At 36.1% G+C, this 6,000-nt stretch overlaps 1 long non-coding RNA gene across 1 annotated transcript in view; it reads left to right on the top strand.

The window, feature by feature from the left end:
• Positions 1-250: 250 nt before the first annotated feature.
• LOC148941995 (uncharacterized) overlaps positions 251-6,000 on the top strand; it is a 72,659-nt gene continuing 66,909 nt past the window's right edge. Inside the window, exon 1 of the long non-coding RNA XR_016143216.1 lies at positions 251-431. This is a non-coding gene — a long non-coding RNA (uncharacterized LOC148941995). The remainder of the gene's footprint in view (positions 432-6,000) is intronic.

The raw sequence follows: 6,000 nt of genomic DNA, 5'->3' as shown, positions 1-6,000 counted from the left end.
TTTTTTGCAAAAAGACGGAATTCCCGATTTTTCCTCATTTTTAAAGATCTTTAAAGATGGTTAAACATGGTTAAATATTAAAAATATTTTAAAGGTATAAATGGTTCAAACTCAGCCAACTCAAACAACCAAACTATATTTTCACTCTTCTTGGTTCTTTAACAAATCTATTAATTTAGTTGTCTATGAATAGAAGACAAGAGTGTGTCAGGATGTGGAAAAATTGAACTCAAATGTTATTTTAGAGGTGTGTACATTAAACTGTGGACAAAATGGAGAATGTCAAGATGGAAAATGTATTTGCCAAAGTGGATGGGAAGGTCCTTTTTGTGACGTCCGTACTTGCGACCACAGATGCTTCCTACATGGTCAGTGCAAAAATGGCTCTTGTGTCTGTGCTCGAGGATGGAATGGAAAACACTGCACTATTGGTAAGCATTAGTCTGTAGCCTCTATGTTTTGCATTATGTACCTACTTCTTATTTTTGAATTATGTACTGTTTTTTATGCTATGTATGAATTTTATTGCATGTTTTTTTACTTTTCATACGTATTGTCATTGCACATACTGTTTGGCCTTATAAGGACTAATTGTAAAAATTTCTTATCAATCAATAATTTATTAATATTAAAAAAAAAGCAACTACAAACACAAAAAGGTTACTTGGCCTAAGGAGCTTGGCTTGTAGTGGGTCACACAATACAATAATAAAACACTGGAATAAAACAGGAACATTAACAGATAAGGGGGTTTTTGAAAATGATTTTTAAAAAGAGAAGAGATATATATAAATTGGGATAGCATTCAAAATAAAAATAAATAATAATAATAAAAAAAACAGTGAGAAATATTACTGGACGCAAAGAGTGAAGTTTAAACTTGAAACGAACATAAATTAACAATCTGAGGGGTTAGCCATTATCGCTTCAAGAACTTTACTATAATAAATTCAAGTTTCTTCATGGAAAAATGAATGAAATTTCATTCATTATTTTTTTTTTCTGAAGCGCGTTCTTTTTTTTTCACATACTAAGGGGGATGCAAGAGAGAAGACTGCAAACCTCCGGTTATGCTCGACCATGGAAAATACAATGGTAGTCTTTTTATCCACTTCCACTCTAGACATAGCACCATAAGTGCCATATGACACTTTGCGAAGGGGTTATGAAGACGATATTATAAGAGGCAGTAGATTTTAGTTAAGCCATTTAATGTCCCTCAACCGTCTTTCGGTAGCTTCGTAGCCCCAGTAGGAAAAAAAACTATTCGAACCTAACAAACTATGAAGTGCTAACAATTATAGCAAAATATTGTTTTTCACTTACAGTAGTTACCACAGTCTGTTCGACAGTCTTTTTGAAAACATACTTCGTTTAAATCTAGCAACCACACCCTTAATCAGGGGTGAATTTCGGACATTTTTTATTGGGGGGACAAGAGGGGTCAATGTCCCGATATTCAACGGGCATGGGATATATAATGTTTTTTTCTCCACATTATAGGGGGGGAGCAAATTCCCACTTTACCCCCCATAAACGACGCCCCTGTCCTTAAAAATGCGTTTTTAAACTCCACCCTGCCATGATAAAGACTTTCAACCATCAGGGGTCTTCAATTTCAATTTGATGGTAACAGTTTATAGTGAAAAAATCCTGTCTCCTCTTGTTTCAAAATGCGAGACTTTAAACATAATAAGGTTTTAGACCACGAAAAATCAATTGGATCTATTAAACCTTGCATTCTCCATCATTTTGATCATCTTTGGGCAACAATTTTGGCTCTATGAGACAACATGGCAGAAAACGTCAATTTGCCGTAGTTGTTCAAGATGGAGGGCTAAACACAATCTGTTTAGGATGAACACCATGAACAACTGATCGGTTTTCTTTGAATTCCTGTTCTCTGGTATTTTGACCTAGTTTGGATATAAATGTGTTTGTGGCAGAAAGTGCAACTCTGCTTTTGTTTGTTAGTGGTGGCTTAAACATTCTTATTAGGCCTTTAGACCATGCAAAATCTGGTGTATGTCCTAGATTTTCCATTCTTTGGCATTTTGGTCTCCTTTGGCTAAAAGTTAAAGTTTGGTGGCATAAAGGCGGAAACGTCACATTTCTATGGCATGATCTCTTTTGCTACTAAAAAAAGAGCCACTAGATATGGTGATTTCCTTTCAAATGAGCCGTCTTCTAGAATTCTACGACCATTCGTTCCATACGATCACTCCTGGAGGAAAAACAGAAGAAAAACACACCAGTGCTACCCATACAGTCATGATGGGGGGGGGGGAGGGGGCTGTAATTCTCCTGTAAAGAATTTTCGACCATTTTGATTTCAATGGGGCACTTGTCATTTCGATCTGATACAATTTTAATAAGAGTTTTAAGCTCTTTTGAAATTCTCACAAATTTGTTTTCGCAGTAAACTTTTACAGTATAGAGCAATAGGAAGAGGTAATCAGGCACAGTTACCAGGCATAGTTATAGTTAATAGTTACCAGGCATAGTTATAGTTAATAGTTACCAGGCATAGTTATAGTTAATAGTTACCAGGCATAGTTATAGTTAATAGTTACCAGGCATAGTTATAGTTAATAGTTACCAGGCATAGCTAAGAGTAATCAGGCATAGTTGCCCTGCCTGAGTCAGCGTTAAATGAAAATTTTTTCTCGCTAAACAGTTTTATCTTCAAAACACGGTTTGAACTTTTTGTTACTATTGAACGTAGTTTGCACTTTAATAGGCTGCAGCTATCTCTGCACCCGTGATTCTTTTGGTGACATTAAATGTTATTTTTTACAGTTAGGATCTGAAACCCAAGGACTACCCTAACAGACAAATTTTGTGTGTACTAACTTATAAATAGTTTGTTTGAAATATATTTAGCAGGGTTTCTATACATCCAAAATCAGGAAATGAAAGAACTCAGCTACCTGAAAAAATCGGGCGTTTTTTGTGTCCGCGGTGTTCACATTATTGGATAGAATTTTCACATTTCTTGGTGATTAAAATGCAAAAATCTTAAACAATAGAAATTCTTTGACTTCAAATCTTTGTTTTCGCTTTTTTATTTTCATTTTATTCTCATTTTACTTGAGGTTTTCACAAATAGACGGTAAAACCAAAATTTGTCGTTGAACTAGACATTTTTGGTTACGTAGTTAAGGTCTTTGCAAATCAAATTCACCGTGAAAGAGAGGACGCGGCGAAAGGTACTATATTCAAAGTTCAAAGGTACTATATTCAAAATTTAATTAGGTTTTTATTTCTTTTTCTACTGCCAAAGTGAATTTCCTAACAATTATTTTATTTATGATAGGTTTTGTTTTGGTTGGTTTTATTTTGCTCAGAGATGACCGGATTTGTAAAAGAGTGGAATTGAAGTAAAAAATCGGCAATAAACTTACTTATAACCAAAATTTACAACTTTTGTTTAAATTCGTAGTCCCTCGTTCAAACCATAATATCTAGAGAGAAAACTTTCCATTTCGTTAAAACTCTAAAACTTCTCTTAATGTGGAAATGGCATGCCTAGTTGAAATTCTTAATAAGATTATAAAATTTTCACTCGCGTTTTCCCAAATTTACGACAAACTCTGTCTCTAAATGAATTTATATGGAAGCCAAAATCCCTCTCAGATACCTCGAAAGAGGCCTCAAATGAACTTTTGCGCTGATTCAGGGGAAGAACTTAGTCTTTTTTCGTAATTTAGTTTGCAGAGTTCTTTAGAAAAGAAAAAGATGACTCCCAAGGTTTGTTCTTGATAGATCTATTGCTGTATTAAAAACTTCCCCTTCGATGATTTTTTTTACAAATTGGATCTATGAAATCAAAGACAACTAAATAGTTGCATAATTGAGCAATGCATAATCTGCATAATCTGCGGATGAAAGATGACAGATTGCCAGAGATTGTCCTTTTCAGCCAACCGTCTATGGCTAAACGGATAGCAGGTCGTCTGCAGTTGGGGTGGGAGGATATTGTAAAGGAAGATTTAAGGGAAAGGGGAACTTCCTGAGAGAGTGTAAAGAGGGAGTCTTTGAATGGATTAGTATGGAAGAGAAGGAGCGTGGGTAGCTGTGTTGGCCTTAGGTGGCTTGATGCTACGGTGAGTTTTTAGTAGTCGTAGTAGTATAATTGAGCAAATAGTCAAGGAATTTTGTTTAATGGTGAAATTTCTTTAGTGCAGAGCTGTCACATGTAGTGTATTTGCAAAACTTTTTTTTCAGAATTTTGAGTATTTTGTTTTTGAAATTTACTATTTTCTAGAGAAAATAGTGGTTTTTGGACATTCAACGAACTTTTGTAAATTTCCTACTATAAAACCACTAGAATAATATTAATCTTACATAAAATTTTTAAATTGTGTACCTTTATTTAGCGGTTTTTGGTAAATTTTTAACCCACACTGGGTAAGTTTCTGAAGATAATACTGTTTTCGTCTTGCAGTACTTTTTCTGCGAAGAAAGTGAGCTTCACAAAAGGAATCGGCCAACTTGCTTTAGCTGTGTATCAATGTTCTTTTGAGTGAGATAGGTAGCAAATTTAGAAGGGGGGGGTCCGGTTGGAGTATAGAACTATTTATAGCTGTTTTTTATTTGACAAATGCACAATTTGATATAGTTATGCTGCGAATACAGAGGTTATAGCCCAAATTCCTTCTTCGATACTATGATTTCTAACGAACTTGAGAATATGTCATGCTGGGGATTTGCTTAAGGATTGCATTTTGAAGCCGCTATCTTCAACCTACCCATACTTGTAAGGCCTAGAATGAATCTGAATTAAGGTATTCTGACAAGGCGTATCAGAAGCAACGCTATAGCAATGCCTACAGTACAGGCCATACGGCTCCAATGTTTTATTATTTATTTTTTTTTCCAGAGGCACTTCATATTGAAGGGGTCGTCGTAGAAACCTCAAAAGGGGCTCATTCGATTGGAAATCGAGAGTTCTAGTGCCCTTTTTAATAGTCAAAAGTGATTGGAGGGCAACTAGCCCCCCCCCCCCCACGCCCATCATTCCCCAAAACACATCCAATCAAACTTTTGAAATAATAATTTTGTTCAGCGTAGTCGATTTCCAGATAGAAAATATGTTTTTGAGGAGGACACTCCCCCAGAACCTTCAGGGAAAGGGTTTTAAGTTATACCCTGGGGGCATATGAGGTTTTTATAGAAGGCGTTGTGGTAGAAACTTCAAAAAAGGCTCATTCGATTGGAAGTACCCTCAAGGGCTAATACCCTTTTTAATAGTCGAAAGTGATTGGAGGGCAACTAGCCCCCACCCCACGCCCATCATTCTCCCAAACACATCCAATCAAAATTTTGAGATAGCCATTTAGTTCAGCGTAGTTGATTTTCAGATAGAAAATATGTTTATGAGGAGGATACTCCTCCACAACCCTCAAGGCAAAGGTTTTAAGTTATACCCTGGGGGCATATAAGGTATTGTATAGAAGGCATTGTCGTAGAAACTTCAAAAAAGACTCATTTGATTAGAAATTCAAAGGGCTAGTGCCCTTTTTATAGTCGAAAGTGATTTGAGGGCAACTAACCCCCCTATCACGCCCACCTTTTCCCCAAACACATCCAATCAAAATTTTAAGACAGCCATTTTATTAAACGTAGTTTTAAGTTCTAGAAATTAGGCCTTTGAGGATGACAACTCCCCCACAGCCCTCAGGGAAAGGGTTTTAATTCATGCCCAGGGGGCATATAAGGTTTTGTATAGATAACGTTGTCGTAAAAACTTCAGAAAAGGTTCATTCGATTGGAAATTTAAATGGCTAGTTCCCTTTTTAGTAGTCGAAAGTGATTCTAAGGCAACTGACACCCCTTCCACGCCCACCATTTCCCCAAACACATCCAATCAAAATTTTGACGTAGCCATTTTGTTCAACGTAGTTGAAATATCGGGAAATTATATGTTTGAGCAGGATATTCCCCCCACAGTCTTCAGAGGCAAGGGTTATAAGTTATGCCCTGGGGCATATATGGTTC

The sequence above is a fragment of the Artemia sp. Qi Xiang Cuo genome, chromosome 17, assembly GCF_049724085.1.
Source record: "Artemia sp. Qi Xiang Cuo chromosome 17, ASM4972408v1, whole genome shotgun sequence".
Taxonomy (NCBI): Eukaryota; Metazoa; Arthropoda; class Branchiopoda; order Anostraca; family Artemiidae; genus Artemia; species Artemia sp. Qi Xiang Cuo.
This window is presented reverse-complemented; position numbering and strand designations above follow the sequence as displayed.